Here is a 20,031-nt window from a genome sequence, read left to right as displayed (position 1 = left end):
CATACAATCACAATTTGTCATTCTTCTTGATCCTCCAATTTTCTCTTTCTTTCCTTTTGTTAAACCACATACAATTCCATTTCTATAAGTTTACACAAAATTCATAAAGTTTTGCAATATCACTATAATTTTTTTTCATATTTGAGAATAAATGAGACTGTAATAGTTATGTGAGCTGAAGTTTGAATATATCAAGTGTTCAACAAAGGTTGAATAGCTTTGACTACAACACTCATGTCTGGTCTATAGTTAACTTCATATATAACACATTGCAACAACAACAACTATTTGTAACCAAGTATCGTGTTGTTATCCATGAATATTGTTTTTAAATTAATCTTTTATTGTCCTGATTATATGTATATGTAGTTCCTTTTAATATGCTTAGAAAAAAAAAATATATATATATATATAGGTACGATTCCTATACTAAAAAAGTGTCAAATTCTCCTAGGCTTAAGTAATACATTTAACTATACTGAAACTGAGATCATAAATAACATAAAAATATTGTCTTCAAAATGCTAAGCTAAAACTAATTAATACATCCAACAAATTTCCACTTGAATGGGAATCATACAACATTTTAGATTCAAAGTTTGGTCTTTGGCATATTTAGAATTGACTACCTAAATAAAACATGGAATTCTAATGCTACCTTTAGTGAACTGCATTGCATAGTTTTCAATACAATTTCAAATATATAAGCAATATAATGTTTGCAAGGACATTCAATATAACATTAGCAAAAAAATAAAATTAACGTAAATTGTAAAGAATGATATATGAAATCACAGTAAACACTTTAGCAACAACTTTGGGTGGATATTATCCTCTAGCCATGTATGAACACACTGTCTGAATTTATCTTCACTGAATTTTGGTGAAGTCTGAGACAACATATATGCATTAGTAGCATCAGTGTCGTTATCTAGAATAAAAGGAAGTGTCATTATCTAGAATAAAAGAAGTTACACTACTGGTTCCAAGTTCATATTGCATTTAAACAGAAGAGAACCATAAAAGAAGACTTACACTACCGACTTTTTGTTCTTATAGAACCTTCACAATAGTTCCTTGACAACCAGCACACTTCATCAAAGCCCAAGACTTAGATCCCTTGTTGTAAACACCAATATTATAGTAGACTTAGATCCTTTGTTGTAAACACCAGTATTATAATACAAAAAGAATTCAATAGTTCAAGTTTAAACTCAAAAAAGATGGATCTCATTGAAATCTTTTGTCCACATTTGAAAATAAAGATAACGTATTCATTGAACTACTTATAAGCATTTTTTTAGATGAAGGCATCTCCATAGGAAAGAAAAAACAATAACAAAGAATGAAATTATAATGAAGTAAGGCAAAAAAATTAAAAAACATAGTTTCAGAACACAAAAACATCATAACAAACCATATTTAGAAAAAAAAAACTTCCATTGCATTCAACTTTGAAGAAGTAGTTTGGGAACACAAAAACATCACAACAATACCATATTTTATTAAAAAAAACTTTGACTGCATTCAACTTTGAAGGAAGTAAGAGTTGAGGAAAGTAAGTCATGTTTGGATAGAACAAGTGATTGTATTGGCTCACATTCCATGCGAATGTTGCCTAGATTCCATGTTAAATGTAAAATGAAAAACTAAAACCAATTCCAAAAAAAACCGACTACAAATAAAACTATTTTAGAATCCAAATAGCTTCCAAAAATTTAAATGCGTACAAAATTTTAAATAAATAAACTAAATTGCGTACAATTTTCACTTTCCCTTTTTATATCTCTGCATATTTCACTTAAATGAGATGATGGGATTACTTCCTCTAATACAAAATTAGGTCAAATTTGAAAACAATACTAAACTGAAAAAATGGTCCAAGCCATAAATATTCCGGAGAAATATAGTACACATTTTTTAAAACATTTCTCTAATGTTGGATATAATTTCTCAAATAAAAGAAAAAAATATGTTATTTCTAATTAAACCTGTTAGTTAGCTTCAACTACATAAAATGATAGATATATACATATGGACAAATAGATAAAATCTTTCATGCTTAGAATGAATCACAATCAAATGCGATGAATTTTAACAAAAATGGCTTGATCTGTATAGAAGTAAACTCAAGTCCTACTTTTATCATGTTGTTTGTTTAGTTCCTCCAAAATATTAAACAATCTTGGATCTTATTTGCATAAGGATCAAGAAAAGGAACATGTAGGCTCCTGATAAGGTGAGAAATTAGACATGATGTTGGTTTTATAAGAATATTGAAAGAGTATAGTGTATGTATGCTAAAAATTCTTTACAAAATGACGTGGTATATATGCACACAGATTATTAGTACATGATATGAATGTTGTATCTCATGAATGTATAAGAGGGGACAATTAAGCACAAAAACCATCAAACATAGGTAGAACACAAGCTTAAAAAAATTAAAAAGAAAAAAGATAGCATTTTCTTCATATCAGTAACCACGAAAACCATATCAAGACCCTAACAATAGCTTCCGTTCAAACCTAGAGGAAATTTCCATCATTCTTTAAGTGAGGACTATGTTTAATTGATGTCGTTTAAAGACATAAGTACTTTTTCAATCTTCTACCATGAAACTTAAAACCTAAAAAGAACCATTTAAAACCAAACTAATATTGTATAAACACAACAAACATTCCTAAACCCAGAAAACGAAATAGAACCACTGAAATAGATGGAATAAGTTTAATGACAAAAAAAATGAACTTGAAGAAAAAAACAACAATAACTGGCCTTCAACTTGTTATTCCCAAAGACGAAGAAGGATAAGTAAAAAGTAATGTTGGATTAAACAATAACTGTTCTTCAACTTGATATTCCCAAAGACAGAGATGAACACCCTTTCATTAACACAAAGAAGGAGAACAAAAATAAAGGCTCATAGATCAATTTATAGAAAAAAGTAAGAAAAAAAATAGGAGAAGTGGGCAAATGTATGTAACAGAAGGAGAAAATAACAACGAAAAAAACAAAAAATCAAAACTTGATTCACAAACAAATCACACCATAATCAACGAACATACCAACATAGGTAAAAAAAAACTAACATTTAACATTTTTTGTCCGAAAATAAGTACAAAAATGAAAATATCCTTCAAGCTTCAAGGAGGAGGTTTGTAATAGAAGAAAAAGAAGAACATAACAACAACAAAAAAAGACAAAAAGTCAAAACTTGGTTCACAAAAGAAATCACAACACGAACCCAACGAAAATACCAACATACGTGAAAAAAAAAAACTAACCTTTAACCTTTCTGTGCACAAAAATAAGTACAAAAATAAAATCCTTAAAGCTTCAACCTTGAACAAATAACTCATAGATCAATTTATAGAAAAAGTAAGAAAAGAAGAGGAGAAGCTAGAGGAGGTCTTTAATAGAAGAAGAAAATGACAAGAAAAAAAGAAAATCAAAACTTGTCACCAAAAAAATCACAACACGAACCTTTAACCTTTCTGAGCCCGAAAATAAGTAGAAAAAAGGAAAATATCCTTCAAGCCTCAACCTTGAACAAACAACACAAATATCATATATCCACACTGATAAGCGAAATAGGAATATATGAAAATAAAAACATCCACAATAAAGACAAAAAAATGACATGTCATTAAATGCAATATGAGTGGGAAGCAATGGGAAGATGGTTATGACAGAGGAGCCACGGCTCCCCAAACCATTTATTTTAAAAGATAATATTTATATACTATTATTTTATTAATATTAATTGATTTTTTTATTTTATTTTATTTTCTATATATTTAAAAAAAAATATATTTATATATTATTACTTTATTTATATATTATTACCTTATTTATATTAATTTAGTTTGGAAAATCTTTTTAAAAATTTAAAAATCACTTTTTTTTCTCTATTATAATTTCTTATACTTTTTTATTTGGTTTGTATCTTCCGTGCATCCATCTCTTTCTCGTTTTATTTTCAAAATCAAATTACACTAGATAAAATTGAAGAGTTAATGAACATTTTGGACTGAACAATTTTTTCTTTTGAGTAAGTTCATTTTTCCGTTTTTTTTGTTTGAAGCAATTTGTTTCCCTCTTGTATGTGGCTTTTCTACGCTATAGGCATATCTTTACCTGTTAGAGATCATAAAATCATGCTTTAATTGTTGATCAAATACTTCTTTGTGTAGATAGAGCTATTTTAGGCTTTGAAGTTGTGTAAGGGAAGAACAAGATTAGGAATCTACTCTAAGGTAAGCTAATAACTATGTTTTAACTTTTTGAATATTTTTTTATAGATTTTAAAAGTTGGAGGAGCACTCTGACCAAAGGTAACTTTTTTTTTTTTTTTTTTTACTGTTGATGATAAACTTTATGTTACTCTTACATATATATTATTGTTATATTGTTTGGATTCTATTGTCATAAGTGCTTATTTTGAATAAAAAAATGATGTAAAAAAATTATTTTTTTAATTAAAAAAATATAATTTATATATAACAAACATAATTTGACCTCCCTAAAATTTTTGGTCAAGTTCTGCCACTGGTAGGAAGGAAGTTGAACCAAAGCTCTATGATTATAAAACAAAAACTTCCTCAACAATTCATTATTCTTCTACACCACGTCCATCAATCACTTTGTCAGAGTCTCAAAAATTAACAAAGTAGCGGGAAAATGAAAAAAATCCACAAATGCTACTACACAAAAGGAACAAAGGACGTATACATCGAGGTTAAATATGTCAATTCAGACAATTTTCTTATACAAAACTCTTAAAGGACCAAATAACCAAAGTTTCAGACACGTGTCACATAAATAAATAGGGTTAATTTAGTAATTGATGGATAATAAATGACTAAAAGACTAGTAAAATGAACATGTGTCAAAAACTTAAATATGGATATTTGAGAAAATTCTCTAATAGTTTCTTTTCTTATATTGTTACAGACGTATAAGGTATTGAAGATTAGGACTAAAAGAAAGCGGAGATAATGCATTTTTCTCACAAAAATATATTGTATATATTATATTTAGACGAATTTCTTTCTACGAACTTTTTAAAAATAAGAAAAAAAAATTGGAGTATTTATATAAATTAATGACAAACGAATTTGTAATATATATATATATATATATATATATATATATATATGTATATATAAAAGTTTTCTAAATTTTCATTTTTTATCCTATATTTAAACTAACTTGTAGGGAAAAATATTTTTATTTTTTTCTCTTAAAATTCATAACTTTTTCCAAAAATTCCACACTCAACTTCAATTATTCTGTACTTCCATTTGGATATAAGTCAGAAAAAATCCTTGCGCAAAAGTATTTCCTTTTTCATTTTTAAATGTATTTGGGAAAGTCGTTCTCTTGTTCTACATGCCAAAATCAAAATCAGTAAACTTTGACATTAATTTTGAAGTAGACTAAAGGCACAACTGTGATGGAAAAAGAAAACTAAATTACAGATGAAAAAGTTTGAGCTTATGTAATCATTGTATTGTAGAATGAAATCCACGACAGCTTCTAAATATTTCACAGTGGAAATTTGTAGATAATGCTAGAGAGACTTAATATATATTTTAACTTTGCTGGAAGGAATCTGGATCTCACAATCGATAACTTCATTTCATCACATCATAATAATAAGTAAAATTACTTATTTGTCTCTTCATCTCCAAATTTCATTGCAAGAACCTTCTGTTTAGCTAACCAAGCTTTTCTATAGGTGACTGAATAACCATGCCGATTCTTGATTTCAGCAATTAAACTTTTTATCGAGATAGATGGATTCGCCTTGACCGATTTGAAGATAATGGAAGCAATTTGGATTGAGTCCAAATTTATATGATCATCAGAACCAACTATTGACAAACATGTATGAGGCGCTTCAACTTTTTTTATTTCCCATTGATGGCGAATTTTGCTAAAAGATGCTCGTATGCGCCATTGACACCCATTGTCATCATGAATGCAACGTGCTACATATATGTTAGTCTTCGATTCCACAACCATAAATTTGTAACCTTGATCAATGTGATATTGTTTTATCGCATATACAGTAGCTTCCTTTGAACTGAAACACATCCGTTCCGAAAGAACAAATTGAATGTTTTGAGCTGTTCGAGTAAACGATTGAACTTGTGATATGAACTCATCTTCCTTGTCATCGTCACTAATATCAATAACCATATCTTTAATGATAGTTTTGTCCTTGGTACTCCTAGAACTTTCACCCACAATCTTTAATGTATTCATCTGTCATGTATACAAACAAACTGAAAAAACACTTTCTATTGTGTAGTGCGAAAAATAGAGTTAATAGTAAAAACACGTACCTTTTGAGTATTCACGAGTATGCTTGATGGTGGTTTGAGTGACAGAAGAACTGTGAAGTAGAGTTGGTAACGAAAGTTTCACATGGAATCACAGTTTGCAACTGCTACGAAAGCTTCGTATAAATATAACCTCATTGAGTGATCATGTATTAATATTAAAATATGATAGTTTTGATTGATGGGTTTTGGTCCCGAGGCAGAAATATGACCACATACAATTAATTAATCTATCTGTGAACAACAAAGCTTTCATCCATAGACCCAGATGAGGTGAACCCTGTTTTCAGAAGTGAAGCGACTTCTGCAAAAGAGAAATCGTGATGGTCTTAAAGCAAAGTCGTTGGGAGGCAGCACGACTTCATCACAAATTCCAAAAATGCAGGGATTTGGTTGCAGTGTTGTGATCTCCATGAGCAGTGAGTGGTGGATACGCGTGAAATTAGACATTGATGAGGCCACGTGAAACTGAAGTAGCTGCTCTTCTCATTTAAGCTCGCCAACAGCCACGCCTAAATGCATTCATGGTCTCTGGAGATTCATCAACAATCAAATCTCAGTTAAAAGAGAACAGGGAAAAAAAGTTGTTTTTTATATTGAATAAAAAAAAGTTAAAATAAAAAAACTGAAGAAAAATTTTGTGAAAAATTTAATTGATATGATAAATAAAAAATATTTTAGTAAATTAATATATTTTTAATATTAAATATATTTCATATTAATTTAGCAATATATAAAAAATTAATTAATTAAATATAATTTTTAATATTAATTATTAAATAAAAATTAGTTTATGTTATAACATATTAAATTAAAATTATTTATTAATGATTATAACATTATTTATTATAGTATAAATTTGAAATACCTATTTTATTATATTTTACAATCCTTAACATTATTTAATATAAAAATAAAATTTCAAAGTTGAAAATTAAAATATAAAATTAACATCAAATCTATTAAATTAAATAAATACATTTTTTAATTTATTATATTCATTAATTATTTTATTATAATAACACAAATTTATTTATAAATACTTAATTATTATATGTTACATTTTAATTTAAAAATGAATAACATATTAATTTTAAAATACAATAATTTAATTTAATTTTTTAGAATATTACTTCCGCACAAATCATCTTAACAATGTGAAGAAAGTTTAAATCATGATTTTTTTTTATTATTTTCCATGTTTTAACAATTTTTTAATCCTCGATTTTAACACTTTAGTGCATTTCTCTCCATGTCCTCTTCGTCCGGAAACAAATACACCTTAAAATACTAAATTTATGATTTTTCTTTTATAAAGTATTGTCTATCGGATTTAGATTTACATTCCATGGGATTTAAAAAAATATATATATTTATAAAATAAATTTATGTTAATAAAAGTATAGCTAAAAATTAATATAAATATCCTCACTGCTACTCTGATTCTCACACTAGGTTGCATCTTTGACTTCACCCCCGCTCTTTCAGTATTTCAATTAATTCACATCAACCCTTATTATGCTCACAGTGGTTAGGTTTCCTTCTATCATTCATATACAGTCAACTTACTATAACTTTTGTGTTATTTGAGGATTATATCATTACGTCAAAAACCAAAATTTGTAAGAGGACATTTTGAATGTTCAGAAATAAACTGAGAAGCTGTCATGATATTTTGAGATTATATCATTAGGTTGCATTTTGTTTTATTATTATTTTCATTAAACCACTAGAAAAAATCTCTATTACTTGTAACTTAATTCAATAACCACAAAGAAAATTATCCTCCAAACAAATAACAAATGTTATCGCTGTCAACAATCAAACTGCAGTGATTTTGTGATAAAAAATGTTCTCATTACAGAGCTCCGATTCAAGATTGGACCTATCAAAGTCAAGAACTATGTGTTAAGGATCAACTATTAAAATATCAACTCGATCTAACGATTAATGAAGTAGGAACTTGTACGAAAAGTGTGCAGTGTTGTCAACAACCAAACTACAGTGACCTTGCGATAAAAACTGCTCTCACTACAGATCTCCAATTCAGGATGCGACCGGTCAAAGTCAAGAAATATGTGTTAAGGATCAACTATTAAAATATCAGTTTGATCTAACGGTTAACGAAGTAAGAACCTTCATTTTACGAAAAGTGTGCAGTGCAGAAAAAAAAAAAGTAGCGTCACATCAATCAAACATACTCATTCCAGAATGAAAATAAGTACACTGTACTTTAAAAAAGAAGGAGTTCTAGCTTCTCTTACATGGAATGAGCTAACAAAAGACTTTGACACCAAACAATGGAGTACAGCAGTTCTAGGGGCAGATTCAAGAGGTGGGCAGAAAAAAGGTTGAGCTAATGTGAAAAGAGCCAAAGTCCAAACCCTAGTAGAAGGTGGTTGCAACTCTAAGAGAGGGGAAGAAGTTGCTTTTCTGAAAAATGAGTGAAATGAGATGGTTATGGCAGTTTAGGATCTTGAACACCCTATGAGCCAGCCCTTATACCCAACAAATGAGAATAGACCCTTTAAATTTTAGGAAAGAAAAAGAGAGTTTTACATCTTATATTTAGGGAGATGACAAAATATGCCTATCTAACCCATTTTCCTTGGGCTTGTTATTGGTCCATTAAAAAAAGACTGTGGTAGAAATATAATGTGTTTAAATAAATACTTATAAAGCACTTATTCAATTTTTAAATATAATTTGCTTATATTAAAGAAATTATTGCAATATTTAAATAATACATGGCATTATATTATAAATTATGATGCTAGAAATTAAAATAAAACATAAGTTTGAAGATATTAGTATATTTAAGATATATAATTGTTGGGAAAAGTCCAAGTGTGAGTCAAAAAGTTCCACATTGGATATAAAAGACAAAGTTAAAAACTATATAAGAATAAAAACCCATAATAACATTGTCTTAAGGTTTTGGGTTAAAAGTGATGTCTAAGGTCTTATATGTGTAAGACTAATGTCATATAATCATATAGAATCACAATCTCTCAATGATTATAACCATGACCATGACTATAACCCGTATATGAAAAAATATATTAAAATAAAATATATTATTATATTCAAACTAAAATTTGTTAAAGGTGACATCAATGGTTTCGTGGTAGAAAAGTAGACCGGGTCACAATTGAATCGTGGTACTTTGACTGACTTACATTTTTAAGTAAAAAGAGTTATATCCTAATTAATAGGTATAGTTTTTGGTCAAGTAGTAAATGTTCGATCCTAACAAAATTGTAATAGTATAAAAAAATATTTTTTAACAAAAAATTAAATTTTGAATGCAAACATTAGGCTAAGTTCACTTTCCATTTATTTATAAAAATATCTTTCCAGATTTTGAACATGATACAATGAGGTTTTATTGATTTTAAAAACTAAATACAGATCTTTTTGTCTCAATTTCAACTCTTATTTTAACTAACTTCTCCTCGTGTGATTCTGTCTTTCCTTCATATCTTATTTTCTGAACTTTTGTATTAACTAAAATATATTAATTTTTTTATATTAGTTACTTTTAATATATTTAAAAATAATAAAGAGATTCGGTAAAGATTCCAACATCTAGTGCATTTCATTTTTGTTTCTAATGCAATTCACTCCATTGTTTACTTATTTATTCTGTTATTTTTATTTTTTTTAAGATTCACTATTTCAAAAACATTCATATGTTATAATTTAGATTAAATTATACTTTTAGTCCCCATTTTCGTAGCAAAATTTGAATTTGGTCCCTCAATTAATTTTTATTTCAATCTGGTCCCTATTTTGGGAAATTTGACTCAATCAAGTCCTTTCCGTGAAGTAACGGTGTTAAATGGGTACCACGTATCAGCTTCTGGATTTTTTGAATTTTATTATTTTTTTTTAATTTTATTATTTTTTATTAATTTTTTAAAAAATTTTAAAAAAATTAAATTTTTGCCACGTGTCAAGCTGACATAGTGCCACGTGTCACTATTTGGGAGGTGTCATTTTCTCATTCTCAATTTGGTCCCTGTATTTTATCTTTTGTCTCAATTTAGTCCCAATTTTTGTAAAAATTATGCAATTTCGTCCCCCTCCAAATTGAAACAAAAATTATAAAATGTTATACAAATATTTTTATTAAATTTGATTTTTTTTATTCAAATTGATATTTTTATTATATATTTTCAATAAAACCAAGTTTCTTTAAATTTGTTTCACATTAAATTTTACTTAAAATTGTTTTCAAATTTTAAATATTTGTTTTTTATTGTTACATAAACTAGTTAATTTTTCTTAAATTATATAATTGTTATTTTTATACTAACTAAAATATTTGTATAGAAATTATTGAATTTTACACATTTTAAAAATATGCAATTATTTAAAATATAAATTCAAATAAAAAACAATATTAAAGTATAATGTAATAAAATATCAATATAATTTAGGAATTTTTTTATTAACATTATTTTCTATTAACAACTTTAAAACAGTTTTAAATAAAGTTTAACGTAAAATATAAATTAAAATAAACTTAATCTTGTTAAAAATATTTACTTGAAATATCAATTTTGATAGAAATATTTGTGCATATTTATATAGAAATTAAATTTGGTTTCAATTTGGAGAGGGACAAAATTGCACAATTTTTACAAAAATTGGGACTAAATTGAGACAAAAAATAAAATACAGGGACCAAATTGAGGATGAAAAAATGACAACTCCCAAATAGTGACACGTGGCACTGTCACTGCCACGTGGCACGATGTCTGCTTGACACGTGGCAAAATTTTAATTTTTTAAAAAAATTTTAAAAAATTAATAAAAAATAAAAAAAAATTCAAAAATAAAAATAAAAATAAAAAAAAAATTCAAAAAATCCAGAAGCTGACACGTGGTACCCCATTTAACACCGTTACTCCACCACTAACGGAAAGGACTTGATTGAGTCAAATTTCCCAAAATAAGGACCAAATTGAGATAAAAAATAATTGAGGGACCAAATTCAAATTTTGCTACAAAAATGGAGACTAAAAATATAATTTAACCTATAATTTACGTCGGTCATGAAAATCGAAGTTAAAAATATACGATTGCAATTTTTTTAAAACAGTTTACCCTCATAATTTAGAGATAATAATATAACAGGTTGATAATGATAACATCATTTATTTTATATTATGAGGGGTAGAGAGTATATCTGATTCGTGTTTACACGAATTATTTTATTTTATCATATACTCCAAAAATTGGTTTCAGTTTTTAAAATTTTGATATTTTAAGGAGCGTAAATTAGATAAAATAATTATCTATAATTTAAATACAAAATTTTCTTAAACATTAAATATATCCTCCTATAAAAAAGATAATAAAATAATTATATATCAATTAAATCTAATTATGACTTGAAGTAAATAAAATAACTAGATATGGTTCTGATAGTATCAGTGAAATTATATATATATATATATATATATATATATATATATATAATTTAAATACAACAATTTTTTAAATATTAAAGAAATACTTGAAATAAATAAGATAATTAGATACGGTTTATATATATATATATATATATATATATATATAAGGCTACTATTTATATAAGATTAGATGTATTTGTTAAAATTTATCATTAGATTATGTCAAAGTAGATATATTATAAGATTAAATTATAGAATTCAGTTATGGATTATCTTTTATATAATAAGGCTATCATTTATATAAGATTAGATGTATTTGTTAAAATTTATCATTAAATTGTGTCATATATAGTAGATATATTATAAGATTAAATTATGTATTATCTTTTCTATATAATAAGGCTACCATTTATATAAGATTATATGTATCCGTTAAAATATATCATTAGATTATATAAGATTAAATAATAGAATTCAATTATCTATTATATTTTCTATTGTCACATGATTTTGCATACCCACTACTATAAAAGTTGTATAATGAGGTCCATTATTATAATTTCGTCTTGTTCTTGAGAAGAGAGATAAAAAGATATACTAAAATGGCTGTTGTGATGACACGATCAGTATGGTCATTTAATCTTGAGGAGGAATTCCATTTGATTCGTAGGGTGATTGGGTTATTTCCTTTCATCTCTATGGACACAGAGTTTCCCGGCGTTATCTTTCAGTCGGATCCAACACTCCGACAACCACAAAATAATTATACAGTGATGAAAGCCAATGTGGACTGTATGCACCTCGTCCAAGTCGGATTGACCCTTTCAGACGGTCACGGAAACCTTCCAACCTTTGGAACCTCCAACCGCTTCATTTGGGAATTCAACTTCTGTGAGTTTGATGTCACTTGTCATCCCCATGCTCCTCACTCCATTGCGCTCCTCCGACGTCAAGGTATGGATTTTCAAAAGAATAAAAAATTTGGAGTCAACATTGTGCGATTTGCAGAGCTTATGATGCTTTCAGGACTCCTCTGCAACAATCATATTCATTGGATTACTTTCCATGGTGCTTACGATTTTGGCTACATGGTCAAGATATTGAGCCATCGTTTTTTGTATACACAACCACTTTTACCTCCCAACTTGGGTGACTTTCTGAAACTCGTTAATTTTTTCTTTGGACACACAGTATACGACGTTAAACATCTAATCAAATTTTGTCCCAACCTTCATGGTGGTTTAGACAAAGTTAGTGAGTCTTTAGGTTTGGATAATAGTGCCAGAAAAAGTCATCATGCAGGATCTGATAGTTTAGTTACTTTGCATGTTTTTAACCAGATTAGAAGACTCTATTTTCATACACAAAATGACTTGGCAAAACATGCAGGGTTTGTCTATGGTTTGGAGATGCTATGATATTCATAGTTCAAAATGTCTGTACTTTTTTTTTTCATAGTTTTCCATACAGGTGAAAGAATGTACAAGTTTGAGATGGTTACAAGAAGATAGTATCTTACCTTTGTATTTTTTTTTCAGCCTTATGTTTGTTATTAATTAATAATCTATTTCATCGTACAATTACCAAACTGTATAAAGGGAACACTTTCTTGTATATATATTTTTTAATTCTATTTTTCAATAAGTAATTGTTTTTTAAAATTAAAATAATTTTTTTATCAATTTTATCTATTTTGAGTGATTTTCTTTTTAAATTTAATTGTTTCTTATTTGATTTTTTTTTAATTTAACTATCTTCTTAAATTAAAATAATTATTTATAATAATAAAATTACTTATAAAATAAATAAATAAATTACACATTAAAGTTATAAAGTTATATATATATTTACTTTTATAATTTTAATTTTATTAATTTTTATTATCATTAAAAAAATTAACACACGTACATAATATATATATATATATATATATATATATATATATATATTTAATAATAATAATAATATACTATATTCGGAGATTTTTTTTGCTTTTGGATGGCTCTCTAGTTTTTTGTTCTTAGAGTGAAAGACCATACAATGATTCAATGCAAATCTGCAAAATATTTCTTACGATTGGGAAACTGGATATTCTTCTATGCAGGAAAAAAAAGCTTGCATGGTAAGGGAAATTTTCTTTTATAAAAGTTAACATATTTAAATGCATGTGCTTAAAGTTCACTGTACCTCTCTGTCATAATTACATATTAATTGAATTTTTTTTAATCAAATGTTTTGAAAACATTTTTAAGATATTGTCGATTATTTATTTATTTTTAATTTATCGAAGATACATATTTTTATGTAAATATTTTAATTTCTAATAAAATTTATAACCAATAAAATTTATTAATATATAAGATTCCAATTCTTCGCTTACTAAAATATGTAATTAATACAAATTATATAATTAAAATACAACTTTATTCTTCTTTTATTCAAAATCTCAATAAAAAAAATAATTGTTTTACAAACATACTTTATGAATAAATAAGACTAAAAAATTATATCAAATATTTCTTGATATTAACTACACTTTCTAGTATCATATGCTCTTATATAAAAATGATAATTGTATCTGAAAATAGAAGAAAATAGAAGAGTGAGCTCAAATAGTAAAACTAAACTATTTTCTTTAAAAAAATAAAATAAAACTTTTCCTTTAAGAAAGCAATAAAATAAATAAATAAAAATTAAATTCTTTTCATACTAATGCACACCAACACCTTAAAAAAGCAATCTCCTTGATCAAAAGTGAAACAATTACCCCATCGAACATCCTCCCTAGTTATGATGGTACAAAACACTTTCAAAGGACAACCTCCTTGGTCTCTTCCGCTAATGGAACACATTACTCTTTCGAGTAGTCTTCCCGATTATGATGGAACATAACGCTTTTTCGAGCAACCTCCTCGACTAATGGAACACATCGCTCTTTTGAGCCGTCTCCCCGACTAATAAAACATATCACTCTTTCGAGTAGTCTCCTTAATTATGGTGGAACACATTCACAAATGCATAGAAACTTTCAAAATATATATGTCTTCATATAACTATCCTTTTAATCCAATTATCCCAAATACTCATGCGATTTCATAAAATCTCATCCACATAGCTTTAAACAAGAAATTAAAAAGATTTGAAAATAAATTTGTTTGAATTAAAAGAAAATATGATGAGAAAGTGAAGAAAATTGTATGGTATAGGGTTGAATATTACTCGACTATATTGTTTATTGGAAGCCTGGAAGACTTATAAGGCCAAGTAGTGCTCAACCATGATGATTACGAGAGGACTGAAGTGTTTTTAGCTTTCCAAGTTGTATGGGGAAATGGTCTTCTAATTTGCATGCCATATTGACAAGTCACGCAATCAGTCATCTTGCCTTCAAGCAATGTTACACCTTTAACCAACTCATTTTTTTGCATGTATAGAAGTCCCGCAAGGTGGAAATGTCTGAGCCTTTTGTGCCATAATTCAATGTTGTTGCAGGTGCTTGAAAAAGTTATTTGCTCCTACTCCATTAGACTTAGAGCATAGCTTTTGGCCTTCATTTTCACCTTAAACACATCTCTGTCTTCTATATCCTTAATCAAGCACCATTTGTCTTCAAATATAACTTTGAAGCCCTTTTCAACTAGCTGCGCCACACTAAGCAAATTCTGGTCAATGTTAGGCACATATAATACATCAGAGATACACATTTCAACTGTTAAACTTTCTATAGTAACAGTTCCTTTTCCTTTAACTGCGATCAAATCACCATTTCCTTGGTCGTTCGTCATATGGTTTGTACAACCACTGTCTATTAACCATGAATCACTAGAACTGTTGCTTGTAGCAAAACATGTTGCAACAAAGAGTTGCTCATCTTCTTGCTGCTCTATGGACACCTTTGCCTCTTCTGGTGAATTGCAAATCCGCTCTACATGCCCCAGCTTGCCACATTTTCTACACTTGATGTCAGGCCTCCACCAACATTGTTTTAGAGTGGTTTATTTTTTTATTTTTTTTGCAATGTGGACAAGGCGGAAAGGTATCACTTTGGTGCTTGTTGAAGCTTTCTGGTTTCTTGTTCTTCCAGTTGGTGTTCTTCTTATCTTTGCCTCCTCCTGAGTTTTGTGCTTTTATATGAAAAGCACCTTGTATTGCCTCCTCATGTCTCATCATTCTCCTCTGTTCCGGTGCTTGTAAAGCATTTACCAATTCTCCAAGGGTGATATTTGACGAGTCTTTTGACTCCTCTAATGCTGATATTTTGGATTCATACTTTTCAGGTACAGTAACAAGTATTTTTTTTGTACTATCTTTTCATCAGGAAAATCCTTACCGAGAAGATGAACCTGGTTTGCAATGCTCAACAGTTTGTCAGCATAATTTTTTAGTTTTTGTCTCCTTCATGCTTTGGATCTCAAATTCTCTGGCCAAGTTGAGTGCCTTCGTACCTTTGGTTTGCTCACTACCTGATATTTAAATTAGTTATTAATTAAGGATTTTCTTATATTTTTTGTCACTTGGTCGTTAATAAAGGATTTTTTTGTAATAATCGATGTTCATTAACTTTGAAATTGCTATCGTTGTTCTCTTCCAATCACACTTTCCATGAATGTTATTTCATCTTAATCCAAAAAATGCAGCTTACTCGAAGGCTTTTTGCTGGAAACTTCATCTTTAATTTCCAAACAACCATGAGGAGTAATATTTGGCTGAGAACAGCGTCATACTGAAAGCTGTAGCATTGAACAGTGAAAGACTGAAACAGCAGAGAAAACGGAAAAATTGTGAAACAATGAACTATGAGAAATGACTAGCTATATGCAATGCCCGAAATGTTCTACATATAAAAGAATCCAAAATGAAAAAGCATGAAAAATCTGTACTCACTACTAGACAACCCCACAAAAAGTTTTGGAATGTTATGAATGATATAGGTAAGGGAAATAAATCTCTGAAATCTAGAAAAATGGAAAAAGCTAAGAAAGTAGAAAAGAGATAGTAAATGGTGAAATTTTGAAAATTTGGCACCCCAGCCTCTTTTGGAAGTTGGCCAGCGGAATGGAAACACAATTTCCAAAACGTTGCGATTCACCAAGTTATAATCATTTCAAGTTTTTTTACCACCAAATTTTGGCAAAACAGAATCTATGATTTATACAAGCAATGTAAAGACTCTACAAACAAATATACACTGATAAAGTTAACACAAAAATTTGACTCAAAAATCAATTTCTATCTATTTTTAATGAATTTTGCAAAGTTAGTACAAGCAGTCAAAACTGATATGGGCTAAAGCTAAAATGGAGTGACTAAGCTGATTTGTCTTTTCTAGGTTGGGCAGAAACTGGACTGTGGAGACTTGGACAGAAACTAGAAACAACAATTGAGAGTGAATGCAAGAATGACCAGGCACAGCAGAAACGAAATGCAGTAAGAAACGAAAATGCAGTGAAAAAACTAAAATGAAGTTACTGAAACTGTGAAATAGCGAATGAGAACTGAATTATACTAATTCCTAATTCAAGACATAGAAACAAAAACAAAAACACATCAGGTCCAGAAACAAGAACAAGAAAATATCAGAATTCAAGTCTAATATCAACAAAGATGACCTACCACCAACAAACTAGTATTAAGTCAGAAAACAGAAAACAACAAGTGTAAACTACAGAAAACTTAATTGAGCTAACGAAAAGAAAAAGATGGCCTAACTCAAATTGGTCATAAATAAAAATTTATTTTATTTATTTTTTATGTAGTACAATTTACTTTCTATACTACTCACTATACTATATTTACTACTTCTAACTATACTAACTAAAGAAAGTATCAAAATTCTACTCCTATTATGAAAAAAAAAATGGGAGAAAAATTTAAGCACATTATTCTTCTGCTCAACTCTGTCCTATCTGGGTATAGATGCACTGATCTGGTTGTCTACTGAAATTTGTGGCAGCAGCAGCAACTCCTTCTCATCACCAAATGAAAGTGACTGAAGGTGTAAAATAGGAGATGTAAGACCATCAACAACAGCAACAACTGTATTTGTAAAATCAGTAACATTAGCAAAAGTAGCAGTATTAAAATCAGCAGCAGTAACAAAAATTAAGATTAGAAGTATTAGCAATTGAATCATTAAAATCAGAATCAGAAACACCAGTAGCAAAAACAATAGGACTATGAACAATAGTAGCTGGAATCCTATCCTGTGAACAAGAATCTGCAGGTTTTTCAGATTGCTCTAACAGCTCTAATCACTCTTGTTCCTGGAGAAGATTATTAGCAACTATAACTGGAAACTTCTGTTCTTCATCGAGGAGGACATATTTCAAATGTTAGGGCAATATCTTCAAATCCACTTTTGACTTTTTCTCAGTTGGCTCTTGGTGTCGCTGTTGCTGTTGTGGAACAGTTGATTCTTGATGCTCTTTTTCAGTTTGGACAGTTGTTGTACCTGCAAAATGATTAAAACCAGATCCTATGAAAGTGTTTATATCAGTACACATATTGCAAATACCATCATTACAATTATATTCTGTGATATCTTCAATGTTCAAAGCAGAAAAATTTTAAAAGGCAAAAAGTTCAGAATCACAATCTAATTTACTCCTATTTCTAACTCTATAAAAATATTATCAAGGTTTGTGATTTCAGCAAATTCACACTTAAAAACAGAATGATTCTCCAGTGGATGCTTCATAGCTTCAAAGATGTTGAATTTCTCAATATCATCTCCAAACTCCATTGATAGTGTCCCTATATGAACATCAAGAGTGGTCTTCCTAAAATCAGTGTAGACCTATGAGCTGACTGTTCATCTTGAATAATGTCTAAAATATTGGAAAAATTAATTGGTTGACCTTCACCAACACATCCTCAAGCACTCCTAAAGGTTGAGCAGTGCTGCGATTTGCTAGCTGAATTATGACATTAGTTGGTTTCAGATCTCCCAAATGTAACATTCTATACACAGCTGAAGGCATAACATTAATTGAAGCTTGCAAATCCAGTAAGGCATTTTCTATAGTTAGCTCACCAATAGGTCAAGGAATGGTAAAGTGGCCTGGATCATCAGATTTCTTGGGCAAACTGGAGTGGGATAGAGATGAAACTGTTTGCACACTTTTCTGTTTTAAATTTCTCTTATATGTGCATAACTCTTTCAAAAACTTAGCAAATTTAGAGATTTATTTGATGTCATCCAGCTGTGGAATATTTATTTCTACTTTCCGAAAGATTTCCAGCAAGTCTCTATCATTTTCCAGCTTCTTAGGTAGCAACCCTTGAAGGAAAAGGCAAGGGTGCTAACTGCTGTGCTTGCTGTTCTTTTTCTTCCACCACTGATTTGTCTTTGATCTTCTCAATTAGCTCTTTTCCACTCCTCAATGTTATAGCACTCACATTCCCTTTTGGATTATTACAGCTTGAGAGGGAATGGCTCCAGATTTCTGTTGTTTTAACTCATTGATGGTGGTGGCCATCCGCCCCATTTGCATCTTCAAATCTTGCACAGTTGCTGAAATGTTCTGCTCAAATTGAATGTTATTTGCGGCCATTTGCTTCACCAAATCCTCCAAAAAGGCTCTGAATTAGCTTGCTGTTGAGACTGTTGTGCATGGAAAGGTTGAATTGGTGATCCAGCATTTTGCATCTGTTGTTGAATTAGCTTGCTGTTGGGACTGTTCATTAATCTGAGGACATGTGGGACACAACTTATTGAACCTCTCCCGGTAATCATATAAACTTTCTCTTTGAAGTTTTCTTATACTACACTAATTTCCTTCTTGAAGCACGGAAAATTTTTTCCACAAACTTCCTTTTCATATCATTCCAAGTGGTAATTTTGTGTTGGTTGAAGGTACAGCCAATCCTTTGCAATGTCAGAAAGAGAAAATGGAAGGTCTTCATCTTGATCAGTTCTTCAGGCACTTCAGCTTGCTTCATGGTTGAACACACTAAATTCCATTAGGTGTTTGTGAGGGTCGCCAGTCCATCAAAATTAGGTAACAAATGTATCAGGCCTGATTTCAGCTAACTGTTTGCACCATCCTGCAATTGTGGCAGTAACAGGATGCACAAAGGTTTGCATCCAATATCTAGATTAGCCAACTCCTTCAAAATTCTCTCTCCATTTGCAGCCATCCCTTCAAATTCAGATTGATCGGTTTCTAAGTTGGATGAAGCTGTATCTACGATCAGATGATTCTCCTATTTTTAATTTTAAAATTTGTGTCTAGTTTTTTATTGTTTCGGTAACATAAATA

At 29.1% G+C, this 20,031-nt stretch overlaps 1 pseudogene; it reads left to right on the top strand.

Annotated features, from left to right (window-relative positions):
- The first annotated feature begins 12,372 nt into the window (after nucleotides 1-12,372).
- On the top strand, nucleotides 12,373-13,188 carry LOC114175078 (putative CCR4-associated factor 1 homolog 9 pseudogene; annotated as a pseudogene).
- The last annotated feature ends 6,843 nt before the right edge of the window (nucleotides 13,189-20,031 follow it).

This window comes from Vigna unguiculata, chromosome 3 (genome assembly GCF_037176805.1).
Source record: "Vigna unguiculata cultivar grain cowpea cultivar isolate G323 ecotype 2 chromosome 3, ASM3717680v1, whole genome shotgun sequence".
NCBI classification, from domain to species: domain Eukaryota; kingdom Viridiplantae; phylum Streptophyta; class Magnoliopsida; order Fabales; family Fabaceae; genus Vigna; species Vigna unguiculata.
Note: the sequence above shows the minus strand (reverse complement) of the source record. Positions and strands in the feature narration are given on the sequence as shown.